This window comes from Monomorium pharaonis, chromosome 2, assembly GCF_013373865.1.
Source record: "Monomorium pharaonis isolate MP-MQ-018 chromosome 2, ASM1337386v2, whole genome shotgun sequence".
In the NCBI taxonomy this organism is placed as follows: Eukaryota; Metazoa; Arthropoda; class Insecta; order Hymenoptera; family Formicidae; genus Monomorium; species Monomorium pharaonis.
Window position 1 is genome coordinate 9,449,311 of NC_050468.1, and position 21,999 is coordinate 9,471,309.

The 21,999-nt window shown below is 35.3% G+C and overlaps 1 protein-coding gene and 1 long non-coding RNA gene across 4 annotated transcripts in view; one reads left to right on the forward strand and one right to left on the reverse strand.

The window, feature by feature from the left end:
- LOC105836754 overlaps positions 1-21,999 on the reverse strand; it is a 137,669-nt gene that overhangs the window by 26,060 nt on the left and 89,610 nt on the right. The window lies entirely within an intron of this gene.
- LOC114255507 lies at positions 10,350-20,554 on the forward strand. Its single transcript, XR_003626764.2, has 2 exons — positions 10,350-15,585; positions 17,368-20,554. It is a non-coding gene; the product is annotated as an uncharacterized LOC114255507 (long non-coding RNA).

A 21,999-nucleotide genomic window follows, 5' to 3' on the forward strand; every position in this document is an offset into this window, starting at 1 on the left:
GATATCAAATGTCTGTTTTGTGGGAAAGCTGCAGTAGAGAAAAAAAACTGCAAGATAGAAAATGTGTGTGTGTGTGTGTGTATGTGTGTGTGTGTGTGTGTAAGGAGAAAAAAAATATAACGTAGACAACAAACATAAAATAAACTTCTAAAACATTTTTTGTGATTATTGAAAGAGTATTTTAGTTTGAAAATTAAACAAAAATCGCTGCACATATTTTTCTACTCTTTTACACGTCTGCTTGTACATATTTAGTAAATATCTACAAATATCTTTTTACGTTGTTTAATGTTTATTAGTTTTTATGTAACATATGGTAAACTTAAAAATAAATACATTTTTCAAGTTGGCTAACACGATTTCTTTAGAAACTTTCAAATCTATCGACTTTAATTTTTGCATATATGTTAAATACATATTTCGTAGATATTATCTGTTTATTACATAAACGAGGATTATTACGACATTTATTATATAAATTAACTATTTTTTTCATATATGTTAAATTCTATTGATTCTGGCTATTATTTTTCGTAACAAATTATATTATTTACAGTTTTTTGAGAAAAGGGGTATCTTAAACATGTTTCTAAGCATCGATATCTAGCTAACAAATGTGTTACATATATATACATATAAGCTAAGAATATTAAAATTAATAGAAATATTGTATTCAACCAGATCCGCTGCAGATGAAAATAGATCTTAACTTTATCTTTCTTTGATACTGTTAAAAATCAATATTTGTTTTTTTAAATTACACCATCTTTATAATTTGCAATACTTTTTATTTACACTACAGTTTATGTGATAAGCAGATATGTGAATTTTACGTATACTTTACATATATATTGAAATCGGTAGCTTCAAGTAGATGAGAAATCGTTTTTAAGATTAATTTGAAAAATGTACTTGTTTTTAAATTCAAAAAGATTATATTAAAACTGATAAACATTTAGTCATACAAAAATTTGTAGATGTTTCTTAAATATGTGCAAGTAAATATGTAAAAGTGTAAAAGAAAACGTGCATCAATTTTCTTTTAAAAAATTCCAAAAAGTTGGCTACTCTTTATCGCCCCCTAGACTAGAATATTTGCTTCATTTCTTCGAAGAAACATGTTCATATGTGACCAATTATTTTAATCTGAGAAACAGAAATGTGAAACGTCTTAAACGAGTTTGTTTCGGTGACTTCACTTCCGAATTGCAAGGACGCGAAGAGCGAAGGACTCTCGCATAAAGTTTGTCGAGTACCGGGCGAAGAATAAGAAAGAACTAGAAGGAAAGCGAGTTACTCGAAGTTACTTGGAGCACAGCGGCTGTTCTGGGGATTGGGGAAGCCCTCTCGATTCTGCGAGGTTATTCTCCGGTGTCCCGGGATCTAGGAATAGAACTCTACTTACAGCATCACCGCTTCTCCATCCTTCTTCTCTTTCTCTGTCTCTCTGCTTTTCGTAGCCGCAGAGACAGAACATAATGAGCAACAGCTAAAGCGCCGTTCACAACGGGCCGACTGTCTGTCATCGTCGACCATACGTCTCACTTTTCTCCATTCACAAAGCTATCCACGGCTGCTGTTATTGCTCTTGAATGAATGACTTTTAAAGACTTTTACATACTACATGTATGATCAACACAAAACTTTACTCAGTAAAAACTTGTCAATTTATTTAGAATAAAATATAAAATTTTTTCGTTGGAAATTTATTTCTTTATGCGATTAGAAAGAAATTCTGTTCATTGTTTTGTTCTATTGACTCAACAAAGAAAAACATTTATCAGCATTAACAGCATCGTTCTTTCAAAATAAAAATAAAAATAAAGAGTTTTAAATCTGTATATTGAAACGCGCGCGCGCGCGCGTTTGTTCTTTTCAGATACCAGATCTAATATTTGTAAATCTTTTGTACGGAGAAAATCTTTGAGTAGCCGACGTTGTGATCGCGACTATACTTTTATTTCCTATCAGAAACACACCGAGCGACACAACGAACGTGAAGGGCTAACAAAAGAAAAGAGTCGAGAAGAGAAAAAGACAGAGAGAGAGGAGCAAATCTTAAAGCACTTTGTAGTTTGCGGGCACGACCCCGAACCGATGATTTAAGAATCAGCTTGGCTCCTTTCTGACTTCAATTCCCATGGAATCCTTAGAAAGCCTGATCTTAGCCCGAACCGCATTCTTCTGCGTTCGCTTCTCGGGTGCATTGCGCTCCTCGATCGAATCAACTCAAAAAACGATTACTAAAATGCTTACATCTCCGCGAAATAACCTCCGCATAAAATATTTTACACATTCAAATACATCAGAAGCCAATAATAAAGTAAAAGAAGTATAAGATTTAAATGATTTTTCGTTTTTTGAAAAAAAGAATTAAAACGTAATCTCTCTTCAATCTCGCTGAAATTCGGAAAGTTCCCCCTTATATTACTAAAATATACAAAAAGTTGTCTGTAAATCTTTAATTTTATGATTCACGTCTATCACAAAACCTATTAACGTCAAAAACATGACATCTCGTAGTTGCACCATTTTAATACACCTTTATGTAATTGATATTCATCATGCAAATTGTTTTTAAACAATTATCATTATTTGCGACGTTTTTAAAAATTATTCTCTCTTCCCCTTATCGTTTTTACTTTTATTTCAATAACTGCGCTTTCCTTATAATTATTCTCAAGACAACTAATAATAGTCAACAACATTCTCGATTTCTCGGAAAGCAATGGAATATAATTTTCAAGAGATAGTCGCGACAGAGAGAAGAAATATCGCAAGAAGATGACGCCGCGGCATCCATCGGTAAATCAAATTAAGTGACACGACAGAAATGACGGGCTCTACTCTCCGTGAAAGCAACGGGGAGTACCCGCCGCAACTAGAATTCGGTCAAACGTGAACGTTACGAGGTGAACGTGAGATGACCCTGGTCCTCCGGTTGTAGCAACCTCGTTTCCACCCGTCCTCCTGCAAAACTGTCGACGATGGAGAAATCCGACAAAACGTCCTTGCCCGACCGGGGGAAAAAAAACAGCGCCGCTGTTTTCACACTTCAAAAATTTACTTGCGTCCGATGCATCGTCGCGGTTTGTAAAATTTATTTGAACTTCGCATTAATGTGCGTTAAGTGACGGAAAGAATTTATATAATATTGTAGCCTTCTGCGCATGAACTGTCACGATGGATAATGACACTTTGGTAATAATTTTTCTTAAACATAATCTAAAACTGCGTCCGCTTGTTTGAACTGCATAAAGATTTTATATTTAAAATATTTAGTACGGGTATGTTTGATTTTTAAACAAACCGCGACATATTTCTGTCGTTTCTGTCGCAATCGCGGCATCGATCGCGCTGTAATTGCGTTTCATGACAGCACGCATTATATTGTATCAGACGATCGATCTTTTAGTCGGCGCCATTGGTATGAATCACGGTTCGCATCGTGCAGACGACGATATTCGTTCTCTCCTCGAGCGATCTTCGATCACCGGTGAGAGAAGTAGCGGATCTCGTTAAGCATCTCAGCATAAATTTAACATAAAGAATTTTAAGAATATTGCAAAATATACATTATTAATGTTTACATTAATTTAAAAAATTTCCATATCTTATTAAATTCGCAAAAAATTTCAAGCATCACTTTCATCGCGCTTCTATCACGTCGTACGCGCGTGGTTCAATTCTAGCGGCTCTTTTAAATTGAACAATCCGAGAGAGAGAGAGAGAGAGAGAGAGAGAGAGAGAGAGAGAGAGAGAGAGAGAGAGAGAGAGAGAGAGAGAGAGTATTATAATTCACACCGGAATCCAGATGACGCCGAATAACCACATTCTCGTGGAACTGAGATGAGGACACGAGGGACGAACGTGTAACGGAGAAGAAGAAGAAGAAGAATAAGAAGGAGAAAAGGAGGAAGAGGAGAAACAAACCGTCGCAGATGCACGCGTATTTATATGCGTGCGGCTAGTGACGTGCTCACGCATACGCCAGCATGCTTACGGAACGCGACGCGCAGGCACAACGGCGACGCGGGGCGCCGACCGTCTCGCTCGGCGAGGTTCCTGGCGTCAGCCTGTCGGGCCTCCTGGGTCCCTCCTTGAGCTCCTACGATACCCATCGAATCTACCATCATCCCTTTTCTTTCTCTTCGATACGTCTCGCTCACACGGTCGCTCGCATTCTCGCTCGCTTTCGGAGACGCTTTTCAATTATTCGCCGCAACGCGCTTTAAATTCCAGACTTTAGAAACGAACCATGATTGGGTTGGACATTGATCCTGCTATTTTACAACTTACAACGTTGTGCCACAGGCTAATTTGATTTATTTTTACTTAAATTGTTGCATTTTCACAGTCAAAAAAATTTTAATGCCACTTGCGCAATTTGTATTATTAATTAATATATTTCTGAAATCATTATATGCTAAAAAAAAACAGTTTTCACTGAAGTATTTAAAAATTCAGATAAAAATAAAAAATAATTTTATTAAAGCAACAAATTATGTCGGACACTTAAGTATAATATAATGCTGCAACAAGTTTGACATTCTAGCAACAAGCTTGAGTGTTCTACATAATCATTTTGATAGTTCAATAAAAACATAATTTTCAGATCTGTATATACCTAAAGGTTAAATACTTCAGAAACTATTTCTTATACATATAATTTCAATAAAAAAATATCGTAGATAACAAAATTCTGTTTAATAACGACTTTCCTTTAACTTATAATTCTAATAGTTGTTTTTACAAATATATAAGACAAAGAAAAAGACATTACGTCTGATGGATAAATCAATTTTATACAAACAATATCTTTATATATTGTTTGATCGTCAGCACAAAGTGTCATGATATCGTAACAAATAAGACTTTCTAACATTCGAAAAAGGTAGAAAAATATATGAGGAGGCTGAAAGTAGTTTCAAGTAAATCATTGTGGTAGCAATACTGAATTAATCAAATTTTTAATCAAAGGCACTCTTTACTTCGCTGCAAATTATAATATTTGAGTTCATAGTACGCGAAAAATAAATCGCAATTACTGTAAATATTAATATTTAATTATACATAGTATATAAATATATATATATATATATATATATATATATATGTATATAGTATCTGTTTCTATGATATTAAACAAAAGTATTTTAATTTAGAGTTTCGTTTATTACTCGAGACAAATTCTTTTCTCCAGATAATCGCATTTTGCACAGTTGTTTCAAAATACAATCATAGAGATAATTCATTATATTTTTCTTTTAACTTACTCAATTCTTCCAAATTATTAATTTACCGTTATGTATTAAATTATTGTCTCCTATTACACTTTAAAAGATATTATTTTAATTGTAAAACCTAATGACTAATATTTTATAAGCCGTATCTACTTGACATTATTTTTCTATTTATTTGTGTTTTGCATTTAATAATTATTAAATAGATATTTATTATATTACTCAGAGTGTGAAAAATAATTCTTTTTTGATCTTTCAGGCAGTTAGACAGACTAGAAACTATACACATACGAATAAAACTGCTAAACAGAAAAAAATACTATACGGGAACATTTTGATATTAATAATTATCCTTAACCCTCCCGGTTGTCACACTTATCTCCAGTCGCATCGTTGTCATACTGGGTACAGCATACCCATATCAATTTTCAAACGGTTATGTTTTAAAACTATCAGCGATATAATAACCAAACAAATTGGAGATTAATTTCAATTCTTTTAAAGTATTATTTAATTATTACAACGTTAAAATTTAAAAAGCTCCATGTTAAAAAAGAATCTTGAAAATTATAATTTCCGGAAAAAATTAGTTTTTACAAAAACATCATATCTTTTTTAATTTTAAATATTTTAAGTTAAAAATTTATGTGGTGACTTATTTAACTTCAAAATTGACGCATGGATACACTGTACCCAGTGTGACAACCAAGGGTTAAAAAAAGGAAATTCAAGACGTTCGGTCTAATCTGTCGCATAAAGTCGTAAGAAATTAGTTCCAAGCAAACAAAAAATAATTTCATTAATTTCAAAACACAATGCAAGCCCACACGGTATCTTGTGTTTTTCTACTCTTTAACACGTTTTTATGAGCAAATGTGCAATATTTGCTAAAAAATAAATTTTCTATTTTTTCATTCTTTTGTGCGTGCGTTCTCGCAGATTGGAAATAACATAAACAATTTTCATTCACCCTCTGAACATTTTCACTAAAGGTATATACCAGAACACTACAATGCCCTCCCGGTGCGTCTGCAGAATGACTAATCCAAGTTATGATATCGTCGTCTGCGGTTACGCTAGAGCACGTTGCGCAAGTTAGATCGAAGAGTTTTCCCCCGACATAATGGCTGGCACTTAAACATGTATTTTTCTTTACACCAGCATACTTTTTATAATAACATCAAGAATTTTTTTTGTCTCTTCTTTTCTCTCAGAAGAGAATTAAATTCTGTTATTTCCATTTAACATGCATAGAAAAAAAGAAAATTCTTGTTTTGTGGAAATGACTGTTATAACATTAAAATAAAAATCTAATATTTTCTTAAAATTTAAGATGATCAATTCTTTAAACAAGATTAAATTGTATCTAACCAAAATTATCATTGTGTCATGTATAACCAACAATATTAATATTGCTTATATATGAAACAATGATAATCTTACTTATATACAATTTAATGTTCTTTAAAGAATTTAATACTCTTAAATTTCAGGAAAATGTTATATTTTTATTATAATGTTATAATAGTCATTTCAAGAGTATACTATGATATTTTAATAATAATAGTGTTAAATTTATATTATTTTCTATTCAATATTTTTTCCTTTTAACTTATAAAAATACATTTTTCTTGATAAAACTATACAAAATTTTTTATGTAAGCAAATTATGTCCGTCTAACGTTATGTAATCTCATTTCAGTACATTAACTTAACATTAAAAAAATCAAGATATTCTCAAAACAAAAATTTACCTTTTATCCGCGTAATCATCAACCAGTGTAATAATTTACTAAAAATCTATCTTTTGAAAAACTAAAAATACATTTGAAGATTTTTTTATTATTTGTCTAAAATTTATTATTCTATAAATTTGATTAATCTCATCTTGCGAGATTGTTTGAACTTGTTGCGTAAATACGCAATTCAAATGTTCTCGCAACGGCTTTAGTAATAAATTTCTACGTAAAAAATTTAATTTGCATCCAATAGATTTATTTACCATTTTAATTATGATTCTAAATTTTCGAATAAAGTCTATGAACTTAGAATTCAAAAAATTAATATTATAATATTACATATACACACACACACACACACGTATAAAATTACATTAAAAAGTCAATTTTTATAATTAATATTAAACTTTTATGATGATAACTTTGTTCACATTAACATACAACATTATCTTCGCCTGTGTTACCTTCAAATTACGGTTGCTCATCGACTAGAAATAATACATGCCAGTGATCTCTCACCCTCTCGCATATGTAAACGAGAGACTTCTCGTCCTCCCTTACACGCGAATGAATCTTTCACGATCAGCCTTTCGCGTACGCACGATGCTCATGCAGCGACGTGCACATTTTATCGTATCTCTCGTCTCGCGTTCACGTAATGATTTTCATATGCATACAATCATGAAGTAAACTTTTAATGCCATTCAAAAATTAATTTAAGAATTTGAACATCAATCTCTTAATCTCTATATACTTCGATTCAATTATCTGTACCTTCTTGCATTCATTGTGTGTGTGTGTGTGTGTGTGTGTGTGTGTGCGCGTGTGGTTGAAAAAAATTAATAATAGAAAACTAATAATTAAAAAATAATTAAAAAATTAATAACAAAATAAATCATTAACATTGGTATTATAAGCCTCATAAAGCGACATTCCTTATTTTTCGAAAACTAAACATTTAACTAATATGCTATATTCATTCTTTGATAAAAACGTCTGCTCAGACAATTAAAAAAATAAAAACTCATAGTTCATACATTTATAGCTCTTTTCTGTGTAAAATCTGTTAAATTAGATAAATTTTTCAAAAGCAAAAATAAAATTGCATAATTTGTTTGCAAATTATATAGTTTAAACAATAGTGAGTTTATGTAAACATATATTATTGATAATAATTTTATCTTTGATAATAATAGATCTCATTTCTTCTCTTTCGTATTTTTCTCTTAATGCGACATAAAACATCATAAAACATAAATCGATACATTTCTCTGTTATTAATTGTGATAATAGATAATAAATGTATGATCTATTTTTTTCATAACATAATTTTATTTAAAATAAATTGTCTGTTTCTTACATAAATTGCTTATTTTCATTTTTTTAGTCCTTAAATTGCTTTCATTTTTATGATGTTATTTTCTAGTCTTCCTATTTTATAAACTTTGTTGTTTAATACATAAAAATGTATTTCAATTTATATATTAATATTACAAAATTGTCTTAGTTCATCAATTTATTTTAAATTAACTCTTCTATTATATATAATATAATTATTTCTCTGAATTTTGCTATTACTGTCTACCTATTTCTCATTCATTTTTGTCGATGCTGCAAAAATAAGAATTATTACAAAATATGAAATAGTATTACAAAAATTGCTACATTATCTAATAAAAGATATTTTTTAGTTTACATTTATGTTTTCAGTTTTATTTTTAGCTTTTATTTAAGACTACACTATTATTGTTCAGAAACAAAGAGGTATGGTAATATTAATGACTTTCCTCTAGTAAATTATCCAAAAATTATCAAATTAATATTAATTAATAATAAAAAAACTAAAATTATCCTATAGAATAATCTCGCATATTATGAAAAACTAGCCGCGGCGTTATGTATGAACGCAACATTAATTTGTGGGATGACGGTGTACCGTAACTGTATAACGCGCATACAACATAATTCACGGTGGAGTAGCCTTGAGAGAAATAAATAGACGAAACATTAAAGCGGCCATGAAATCATCTCAAATTAGAGTAGCGTCGTCGCTCGAGCGCGCACGCACGTGCGCTAACGTTGGGACGGCGTCGCATGATCAATCTCGTAACCTCACGTACGTATATATTCCCTCTGTCTGTCCACGGTCTCTTTACGCGGACGGTGTATGATACAATGCAGATCGGCACATTTGCAGATCGGCACATGCGCCAATGGTCAACCTGCCAAACCGCGGTATCCCGCCGTTTGTGATTCGTCACCGTGACACATCGCTTATCGCTAGACAACGATCGACGGCCGTGTGATGGTAGCGTAGGTTCAATCGAGGTAATTTTGAGGTAAACGTGGTGTCACGATGTCTCCCTCGGATGACAAGTAACATAATAATCATAATAATAATTGTATCAATTGTAAACATCCGGAAATCCATCGGAATCCGTCAATCTATGGTTGGTACTTATATTTTTAAATAAAAAACTTGTATTCCTAAATAAAACAAATTGGAGTCACAGAGAAGTTTTGATCAATTTTACGTTAAAATATGTTGAAATTATCACTTTACGAAAGAGGTGGGGTGATGAAAATAATGTACCCTCTAAATCCCTAGAATAAAACGTCACTTTAAAAAAGAAAATTGACCCTGTACAATTTTTTGAGTAATTTATCGCTTTAACAAAAGTAAAAAATTATTTTTACAGAATAAAAATGGAATTTGTGCAATTTTCGAGTAATTTTTCACTTTACGATTTAGAAATTTAGAAAGCTGGAAAACAATTGTCTTTAAATGTCCCATGCTATGATACAAATGTACCAATTTTTTAAACTGATTCAGAGATTGCTATTTTTAAAAATTGATTCTTGTTTAAAAAAGTTCTAACATTTATGTGTTGTAAATATTTAATAAAATTACGTTTGTTGCTACGAGGCATACTACGAGACGCGCGTAACGCGTCGTATGTAAAACAAAATAAAAGTTATAAAATAATCATACTACGTATTACACATTACGTATAATATGCATGTGCATCGCTATTAGATAACAGTTGCGTTCGGTTCCGGAGAGCGAGAGAAAGAAAGATTGAACGAGCGTGACTGGCTGGATAGCTTAAATGTCACGGAGAATATCACCACTCGAGAGGATCGATGAATCAACAACCTGATGCCAGAGCCGCTGGAGGAGGAGAAGAACGGTCGCGGTGTGTATATCCTACGTGACCCGCAGAGTCTTTTGCCGTGTCTCGTCGAGATCGACGTTGCGGTTTATTATTGCATCACGGAGCCGCGACTTTGCTCAGCCTCTCATCCACTTCGGATCGGATTAGAGTTGTCACGACCCACGTAACACAGTCTAACTGAACTAGCTGCGACAGCAAAAAAATGGTTATAACAATGTTATAACGTTCGGCCAGCTTTGATTTACAGCTATTTGACAGCAAATGCTATTTTGCTAAATTTTTAGCTGGGAAAGCGAAACAACAGCTAATGTAAAAAAAGTGAAAAGACTGCAACAGCTATTTCGATGACAGCTGTGAAGTCATTGTGACAGACACTATTTTGCTGTGAAGAAGTTCATCATAACTTGTTTATAACAAAATAACTGAACAGCCAAATAGCAGCAACAACATTTTGAAAACCTAAAAATGTTATGCTACTTTTACTGGTGCAACATTGTCAAAACATTATAATGATGTTGTGGCAGTAGCTGTGCTAGACAAAATGCTCTGATTTAAACTGCAACAACATTATCGCAGCCGTTTTACAATTTTACGTGCTTGGGGAGAAATGTCATAATACTCGCCGTCTTCCGGGGTATTGATTGATAGATTGAAGTTTATTTAGCTTTCTCAGCTATTATGTTTTATATTGATTTACATGCTTTTTTAACATCCGTTTAAATATATCAATTCTTTCACAACTTCTAATTTCTGCTGACAAGGTATTGTACGCCCTCATAATTTTACGCCCTCATAACACATGCATTTTTGTGCACTTTTAGTTTTAATAAATTTTATTGCGATAGTCTCTTCTTGTTTTGTTTTTCTTTCATTTTCATTACTAATTACTTCTAGTCTATCCCTTAAGTAATTTGGCGCCAAGTTATGTAAAATCTTAAATATAAATATACATACATTATAGTGTAGTCTCTTTTATAGACATAAATTGCAACGCTTGTAACATATATTCTATTTTGGTGTATTTATTACATTGTAATATTACTCGCATAGCCCGATTCTGTGCTACTTGCAATTTATTCAATTGCGTTTCTCCCATATCTACCAGTAGAGACCAGGAGAGACCGGGAAAAACCGGGAGAGACGGGGAAAACGGAGAGAGACGGAGAGAGACGGGGAGAGACGGGGAGAGACCGGGAGAGACGCGGAGAGACGGGGATTGTAATTTCGCAACAGGAGAAACAGACCCGTAATAAATAGTATCACCCACAAAGAGCGGGACGAGACGCGGTACAACGTGTTCGTTGCCGGCAATGTTCGTGCACTAACCAGCACGAAATGCGACTGTCTCCTCGTGCCTCATAACGCAACTCTAATAACGACATTAAAGATGTTTTTTTTATTAATTAAGGTGGAAGACCAAGCTAAGAGATATGAACGATTCCGAATGAACATGGACAAATCATAACGCTTTTTTTCATGCCCCGGCAAAAAAAGGAACATATTCGTTAATATAATTTTTTTGAAGGACTATTAATAAAACATAAATTCTGGCTTTGCCAACCTGTTTCTTCTATATGTCTAACTTATAGATTTATTTCTAATTTGTATTTTTAATCAATTTCAAAAAAAGAAGGTTTTTGATTTAATACATTTGTTAGGTATGTGTATTTATAATTCACCAGTAGTAATGAAGTTTTTTTATTCTTCTCTTTATTGTTAAATTATGTTGTAGCTTTCATTGATGGTCAAATACTAATCGCACCATTGCTCGCAAAATGTATATTATATAATGTGCACAGGTATGTGAGCGTTTACAATGTATTGAATTATAAATTAGTGCTAATCTAAACGACTATGCAGATTTCTACGGAAAAGTGTAAAATTAAACTCAACGTTTATTCATTCTAATTCACACTTGTTTACGCTTTGCTTGATGTGTAATACATCCGTAACATCTTTTAATGAATCAAGTCAAGAAAATGCGTTATACCTGAATTTATTTTTTCCAGCGACGTATTAGAGTTCACGGAGGTGTAATCGCGTCTACTTGTATATCGAAAACCATAGAAATGGATCCTCCAAATCGCTGTTGGCGAAACGGCCAGCCGGTGCAGCATAATCCAAATTAGTCGTGTTTGCGCACGTTAATTAATTATTATGGCTAATCGCGTGGTTCGGCGAAAATCCGACGGGCCAAGCGAGCCAGTGATTTATTGCCTGTACAACGATCGATCGTAGAGAACACGATCGATTCGTTTTCCATGCAGCACAAATTAATGAGATCATAGTGGGCGGTAATCCTCCCACCCCCTCATTTCTCTTTCTCTCTCTCTCTCTCTCTCTCTCTCTCTCTCTCTCTCTCTCTCTCTCTCTCTCTCTCTCTCTCTCTCTCTCTCTCTCTCTCTCTCTCTCTCTCTCCCTCTCTGCGTTTATGTGCCGTTGCAACTTCGACATTACGGTTGCACAACGATAAAGGGCATCGCCGTATTACGGTCGCAGAGAGATTCGAGCGATCGTTGAATTTCAAATGAATGCGAGATTAAACGAGCCATTAGAAAGCCATCACGTGTTTAATAGCACGTGTATACTGATGGGCAGCGAGGCAACATGGCATTTATTTAGAGAGTCGAGGCTGGATCCTAAGCGAGGAAATTCTAAGCATTTGAGTCGAAGAAAAATAATTTAAGATAAGCTCCATCGTCATTTTCCCGCGATAAATCATTAGCGCACGTTTACCGGTACGCTACGAGCAATTATAATTTGCGTTGCGCGGTCGAATATGAATGATAATAAGCGTTGAATTATCGATGGAACGCGACGGGATATTCGTCCCGCATACGAAATCGCAGATCGTCGATGCAATCGAAATTTTTCGCATTAGTGCATCAGTACGTGCAGACATGCAACTGTGCACATCGATAATAAAATGATCAAAATACACTAAGAGAAAAGTATTTGATATTTGTAATCATTGTATATCATTGAATGTTAAAATAATTGTTGTGTAAATTTTGTAAATTTGAATAATCCGCGCATTTATGTTTAGTTTATGTTACCAAATTACTAGACTAGTTATCTTTTCGAGCATTTTCGCGACATCTAGTCTAATCGCGATCATTGTTACGTTTTTTGTTTTTTCGGCGTTAGTCTCACTTTGCGGCATGGTGAAGTAAACCTGTATCACTCAACATTGAATTACACTTTCTTTATCTTGAGAAAGTAAATAGCGTTTACATACGCACGTGGCACAAGTCACAAGGAAACACAGTTTTCACGAAACAATAATTATATATAATTTTTTAACGAAATTTAACTCTAATTCCGTAACTATAATTATTAGAATTATAGAGAAACTCTACTTTTACAGTTATTATAAATATTATCTTAACATATCTTAAAAATTTGATTTAATGATTTTTTGATAGCAGATTCGAACACAGTGCCTTAAAATACATTAAAAAAAGATTATTTCCTTTGCTTGCACTAAAATTAACGTAAAACTGATAAATTAATGCAATTATAAAAACGGAACTCCTAACCATAATTATTTTAACATTAAGTTATAATTACAAATACCAAATACCTTTCTCTGACAATCAGTGAACGTAAAGGCAAATGCCAGACTGGAATAAATGTTCCTGGAAGTAATAATATTAAATGTAATCGGAAATAATAAATCGAATTGTGGTGCTATATATAGAAGAGAAATGCCCGCGCGCATTATCACAGTTGTTTCGTAAAGTAACGTCATCCTCTCGCGTTATCGGGCGCCAAATAATCGTCTCTCTTTCTCTCTCCCGTCGTTTCTTCTAGAAATCCGTCTATCTTATCGGAAATGACTCAACCACCGCTATTGAACACAACATCGGCAGAGATCTTGATTCAAAGGCCGTGCCATGAATGGAAACTATGCGGCGATTCATGACTCGGCTGCGCTTCGTGGAAGTTATTATTCTGCGGAATAATTCGCGAGTATTCTGCGAATTCCATCTTCGTGGCACTGAAAATGTGCGACCTATTATCATATATCTTTCGAATCCATTCATCGTCAGATACATTAGGCAGAAGCCGAGCCCATGCTTCCGAAGAAGCATTTTTTTTCACAAGAGAGAGTCGTATTGCAGTTCTCGCGAATGAATAGGATAATAAATCGCGATAATAACTTCCGGTAATGCTGAGATTGGATAGAAAAACACAATAGAACGCGTATGTGCACAATTTTGAAAAAACCGCCTAACGCGCACGGGACTTGCGGAAATTGCTTGCAATATCGCGCTAGAACAGCTTAATAATATTTAATGCAATTTAATGCAAAATTAACGTACGCGCTCTCTGTTAATTAACATTGCTGGAACACGAGCATTATTGCACAAACGTACATAAATAATTAATTACGCTAGTTTCCCCCTTTTTTTATTCCGTGCAACATCTTGAATCTTGATTGTGAAAGAAAATCCATGTATTTTCTCAACGTGAAAATTTACATGGAATGCAAAACGTTGCTTCCTTTCCCGACATCTTCTCGACGCGCATTATTCGATCGAGGATGTAAAAGTTGTCGATAGCAATCGCGGCAGGCGACACTAATGGAAAAAAACGACATAAGCGGTGCTCAACAGGTGGATATAGCGTGTGCGACAGTCATTCGCGGGGTTTATTTCGCCTACTATGTAACAGATAGCGAGACTACATCGAGCGCGCCGTGCCGGCCTAGCAATCATCGTGACGTGACCTAAGTAAGCTTTAACTGACCCAGCCTTATGTCGACCTGTTGCAAGCCTTGCATTCGATATTGCCTCTCGACACAGTCGGCCGAGCTGACACTCGGCGCTATTCACGCGAACGTCAACGCAAGCGAATGATTTATAGCGGTGTTTATTGTCAAAGCCTTCGGATAATTATTTCTATGTGCCGGCGATTACGTTAATTTACTATCGCTCTGAGCGCGATCGCCAAACGTGATCGATCGCCGATGCGAAACGTAAATGGCAGCGCGCCGCGGAGATTAGCTTGTTGTCGACATCTCGATGTGGTCGACGGTCGCAATCCCCCATGACACCCCGGCATTATGTAATAATGCTCGTTCGTTAGTAACACGTATCGCGCGCGTATCGTCGTCTATCGCGCGATATCGCGTTCTTACGAAAATACGTTATTACGTGTAATTGGATGTCACTGATGCAACTGTGCTTCGCCTTTGCCCGGGAAAAGTTGCGAGAGTGTACTTCTCTCTCCCTCTCTCTCTCTCTCTCTCTCTCTTTTTTACATGTTATTAAGACACAATCTGGCGATAATCCCGGCGCACATTACGCGACGTCTGGCGCCAGTTTGTCCGCGCGCCTTTGATACGTCTCGCAGACAATCCGAACCTCCCCGCCGGACTATTATTACACGGCGAAATAACGCCGGAGGATGGAGAAGCAAAACGTGAGTGACGGAGATATTAATAAGCGCTTTAGAATCCGCGTCTGGTGCGGTGATAAGAATATTAAATCATCGTGATTAATTAATCGCCTCGTGTAACCTTTACACCGCACGTTACTTCTCGGACGCTACTTGGGATTTTAATGCCACTTTAGCCGGCGCGCACCTCTCCATTAATGCTCCTCTTCGCGTCCGCTTTGATCGGCCGTGTTCCCTTCCCCCTCTCCCTTTCCTCGCCGGGCTACCGGGTGTCTCTCTCCGTGGAATTCGAGCGACGTGTTTTGACACGTGGGAAGATTGACGAAGAGCATAAAAGGCGCTTTTTTGCGGTCGGTGCCGCTGCGATTTTCATTTTGGTTTTTTGTGAATATACGTCTCTCGCGTGGCCCTCGATCCCAGCATCCGGCGCGGCCCCGCTTCTCCGCGAGCGGAGTCGCGCGACAATCGTGTCGATACGCGGTATCCGGTGCAAGATACATTAGCGCCTGCCGATCGATTATTAAATCCGCGAGGGGTCCTTCATTCATCAAGCTATTCCGCGTTCGTCACGTCGTCGCACGCACGTCGCGCGATTACATTCAACAAAATCTGGACGCGCGTGCGGGCTGGCAGCTGTCGCGCTCACTCATACGTGGTGGATGCGAAATGGACGACGGTATTTTCCCTCCCCTTCTCTCCTTGGGCACCTGCCGGTGCCTATGAATAAAACATCACGATGACTTTGCGTAAATCTGGATCCTAGGACGGCCGGTCATTTAGCTAGAAGTTCGTTGAATTTTATTTTGAGTGACACCGAATTACGCGCTCGCGCTCGCCCACGAAATTTGGCAGAGTCATTGAATTATTGCGCGCTTAAATATTCGCGCTTGATAAATGATCTCATTTGTTTCGTCACGCTGTTACATAGAGTGCCCAATGCGACAGATGCAACAATTCACTCGGCAACGCGAATCACCTAATTCAAGCTTTTCTCTGCTTCCCCCTTTCTCTCTCTCTCTCTCTCTCTCTCTCTTTTATTTTATTCCTCCTCTTTGTCTCCCGTTGTGGCACGAGGTTGGACGATTCGCGGAAATTTCTTAACGAGCGTAAAACTAGGTACGTCGTCGATCCATTCATAAATTCCGGGTATCGTGGCAATTCTGTTTCGCGAGTTTCGCGGCTAGTGGACACGACTATAATTGGAGTGACTCGCATTAAACGAGAGAGAAACTCACGCATGTGTGGGAAGCAAATAGAACGGTGGACACAACGCGGTGCACATACCTTGAAATTGTCGCGATTTCTTTGCCCTCCCATTCTCCCGTCTTCCCGTACAAATGCAATTTTATTCAAGCTTTCTCATCAAATCGACGAATAATGTTCACGTCGTTTTCCACGATATACCGTAGTTATTAATATTTAATTTATTAATTATCATTTTCTTATTATAGAAAGTGTATATTATAAGTATTACTATTTTTATATATTATATCAAACTCATGAGACGTTTATCTAATTTTTGCATAACGTGTAAGATGTTGCGTATTCTCAGTATGTGTGATTATTTACAATGATTTTATTAAAAACGAATAATTAAATTGTTTAACGCGAACGCGCGTCTACAGAAATATTTAAGTCCAAAATAATCTTTGCTTAAGAATTTTACCGAGAACTCTAAAAAATACATAACACAAACCGATACAATTTTTCGACGAACACAATGCTCGTTCTTTTGTTCTCGTTCGATTATATGTGTTTTACAACATTGCCGAATGTGTCAGTGACTGCGTCTTCTTTATTATTCAGACACCGTACACCCGCGGGGAAGAGACTAAACCGCGTTCGACGTGCGTGTCTGACGTGTAGGAAGCAACGCTGAAAATTCCGGAACGTCAGTCAATGGACAATAGCGATTACCAGCCCGCCCGACACGGAGACCTCATTGAGGCGGGAAGCACTATACGTGGCGCCTCATTCATGAATTCCAAGTATAACCGCAAATTGGTTTCGTCGGTTACACTGCCCTGCCAGAAACCTGTAATTGCACGCGCGTTGCACGCACTCGGTTCTCTGATGCATACGTGAGGCGTCAACATCACCGAACGTCTTCTTCGTCTCGATAAACTATTAAAGTGCAGTCCAATCTATATATTTAATATACAGATAATATATAGATATATAAATATAATTTAAAGATAGTTGATTAGATGTTTAACAATAATAATGTAAATGGGATTAAACTGGAAATATATAGTTGGGTGGAATAAAAGAACTGTTAAAAATTACAATACAATATAATAAAAAAAGATTTTATTGGTTTAATTGTGGACGTAACTTTTTCATTTATTTAAAGTGGTTCAAAAATCTTTAAACATTCAAGAATGTATTTTCAAGTTTCCGGAACAAATGTGTTTTTATAATAAGTTAATTCTTTGACCGATAAATATTTTAAACATAAAGATAAAGTTTAGATTGTCTATTTCAGTCTACAGCGGATCTTGGTGCTGAATATAATTTTTCTGTTGCTTTAATATTCCTAGCTCAAATAAACTGCATGTCGACTATTTTGTCAGTCTTGAAACACAATTACTAGTCAGATTCTGAGATCAATGTTCAGAAACATTTTTTTAATTTTATCCGAAAAAAAAAAATTGTAAATAATTTATTGCAAAAAATAATAATACTTCAGCTAGATTCCTGGTTAGTAACTGTGTTTCAAGACTAACAAAATTGTTGGCGCGCAATTTATTTAAGCTAGGAATATTAAATCAGTAGAAAAAATATATTTAGCCATGAGTCGCTGTAAACCGAAAAAAATAGACAATTTAAACTTTATATTAAAACGTATTTCTTTTTAGAGGCAAACTGTAGTACAATTTAAATAGTGTCGAAAACAATCGAACATGGAATACCCATAATTGAGCGTTAAGAATTAATTACGACGACTTTACAATTATCAATGGGATTGATTTTAATGATTAATTATAATAAAACAAAATTTGAATTTTACATTTCACAATCTAATCAGTACTTTTAAACAGAACAACTTGATAACTTGTAGCTATCTGCTTGGAATAAATCCGAAAATTCTTTGTAGAAGGAATCTTGACGTTTCATCAACGTAATAAATTATTAGGAGGTCAGTTAAACGCTGTCATCGTTCGGGTTAGTGTCAGAGATCGAGATGGAAATAAAATCGCTGTTAATAACGGCTTAATGATCCATGAAGCGGAAAAGGCGAGCCATTAGCCTTGATGCTCTCTCGAGATACGAAGAGACGGTGTTAAAAAATTTGCGTTATATTGATTAAATAATTAACGAGGTGAAAATTATACCTGCCCGCCGGTCTGAGATGTCTATCGCGTACATATGACTTGCGCGCAATTATCAGGCTCGCCATGCTCGCCGGCAACGTATTTAATGATACGCTTACTTAATTTCGTGCGATCCACTCGGTCTTATCGATAGAAGAAGTTTCGTCGATGCGCTCTGCCTCGTCATTCTTTTATACCTTGTTTTTTCCTTTCTCGCAACAAGTAGCGCACTCAACGAACCGTAGTAATGTGTAATTCGATCGTCTAGTTGAATCGTTCGTGCGAGCGGGGAAAAGCCAAATAGGCCTAGATGTGAAACACACTTTCGTGTTTCGCTAAAGTACACAAACACCCAACTCGGTATGCTATCGTTGAAGGGAAAGACTAAAAGAGGAAAAAAAAAAGAGAGAGAGATCCGAATCCTTTCTGATGAATTAAGCCGCCACTACCATTAAGTCCCATTCAGCAGCGGCAGTTACGACTGCTAGTACGCAATTTGCGCCGGTGACGAGTCACATACTTGACTCGAACGCTAATTGTAAGTGACCGCTCGTGGGCGTCACAGGAAGCTGCGTGTGGTGTGTGCATGTATGAGCGATGCAAGCGTGACGTCTCTCCGGGAAAAAAATCCTACAACGTACGAGCCAGGGTTCGCCGTTGGCTTTCCTGCGTGTTTGCTTAGCGAGAGCTTTTTTTGTTCACGAGATTTTTGACAATAACCCGAAATTTCCCAGAATGTGAAGAAATTAATAAAAGAATAACGGAAGGAATAGTATATTTCGTAGGAGTTCGCGTTACTAGCGCGAAAGATGCGGTACAAATTTACTTGGGAAATTACACGAGATACCGACAGATACATCGTACGGTGCGCGTTGCGAATTAATTTTTCTTCCTCCCAACAATGCATATCATGTCTCTCTCTCTCTCTCCTCGTGCGTGTCCATCTTCTCTGGATTTCATGGAACGGAACGTAACAGTAGCCAGGACTGCTCTAATTGTACCTGGAATCAGTTAGAACGCTAAAACTCGTATCTCGCGCTTTATTTACTCCGTTTCTTACAAACGCCGTCACGCCTCCTGTCTCATTGTCAGTCTCATTTAGCTTTTTACAACTTCTTCTGTATCCTAAGAGATTCGAAAATGACAAGTCTAATTTCTCGCTTTACCGATTATATACAGTTTCATTGTATTGGATTTATTCCTAATGGGTATATGAAATCATCTTGCATGTAAATACATATATAAGTTAGACTTTTAAATTCTCAAATAAAAAGATTTTCCTTTTTGGATTTTTTAAAAACCAGTTTCAAATGAGTTGTATCTACAAATTACAATCTAAATTACTACTTACATATGCCTAGTGTCAAATTTAAGTCTGTCTTTTACATTGTTGACATTGTGCAATTTTAATAGTTGACCGTATCCATGAATATGGAAAATCAAACAATAGTTTACTGCGTATTTTAAGAAGTTATATTAGCACATACCATTTTTGCTATTAGCACGCATTTTATGCATATACATATCGTTTATCCGTAAAAATTATCACACAAATGTGTTTATTTGAAAAGAGCATAAAAATTACACTAATGTATATAACAAAATATATGATTATATTATGTACATATTGTACACAATTTTGTGATAATTAAAATAAAAAATTGTATAAAGAATTCCAATTACAACATTGTCAAATATACATGTGTAAATTACATTATCAAATGTCCCATTTATAACAATAAAAGTGTTCTATAAATGAATTTTTAATTGTATTTTTAATATTCAAAAATGTTATTACGTTTATAATAAAGTAACTGTGTTTCGATATTAATGAAACTATATTGTAATGTGCATTTACATTATCACATTATCGGAAATTAGCAGCATGTTAAAATCACTAAATTTCCGTAAATGTCAACACGAGAAGATGATTTACTCGTGAGAGATTAATTATTGCTGATCATCGTCGACATGTAAATTGTAGATTCGTACAACATGCATTATCGGATTAATTACAATATCCAGGAAAATATAATTATAGCTTTTAGTACACAGAGAGAAAGATTTTCTTTAAATTTAATAAACAGTTTTGTTCGACTATCCCAAAGCATATATTTCTTTGTTCCTAATAAATTTTATTAAATCTAAAGAAATGTATATAAAATTTATTAAAACCAAAGAAATATACGCTTTGGAATAGTCGAACAAAAGTGTTTATTAAATCTAAAGAAATCTTTCTTTCTGTGTAGTGAAGAAATGTAAATACAGCTATTGAAAATTATTATCATCATTATTATTAAGTATAACCGATTACTGATAGTTGAATAAATCTTATCACTTACTTTATAAATGAAAAATTCAGAGCTTTATTGGAAATGATCAGGGATAAAATTCTTCCATTCTAAACTTGTTTACTTGCTCCTCTGTAGACAACTATCCAAGACCAACTATATTTAACGCAAAGATGTCAATAGAGTGTCAGTTATGCAATAGAGCACGTTCTTCGCGATCGCACCGGATAAGATAAATAAAACGAGCATTATGCGGAGTAACTCGACTGTGCGAGTTACTCCGCATAATTTCATTTCCCTCTTACCGTCTATTAAAACCTCTCCCTTATTTCTTCAGCATATTAAAACTTTCCACGAAGTATCGGGGACCGATTTTATCTCTCCCGCAGCGAGCGTATCCTATATAGACTTCCTTGTGGCATAATTCAGGTTAAAAGCCCAAAGAATTCCCGATTAGTTCGCACAACTTCATTTCCTCTCTGTCGTCAATTTAAACGAACCCCCTCCCCCCTTCTTTCCCCGCGTCGTTCGTGTTACACATCGTAATCAAATAAATTTCCGACTCCTAGAAAATATCTCGGCTACCCTTTGCTCTAATAAAATACGTTCTTATTTTATTCGCGAGCTCGGATCGATATGTGATATTTTGCAGAATTTACATAAATCTCGTTATAGATACTTAATAAAATTATTTTATCGCGACCTATAATATTTTAGATCTTCCACTTTGTTAAATGAAATGTAAAATAATTACGCGACAACAAAATAGAATTCAATATATCAAGTGCTTGAATAAATTCGTTTCTGATTACCGTTGCTCCCGTCCAACATGA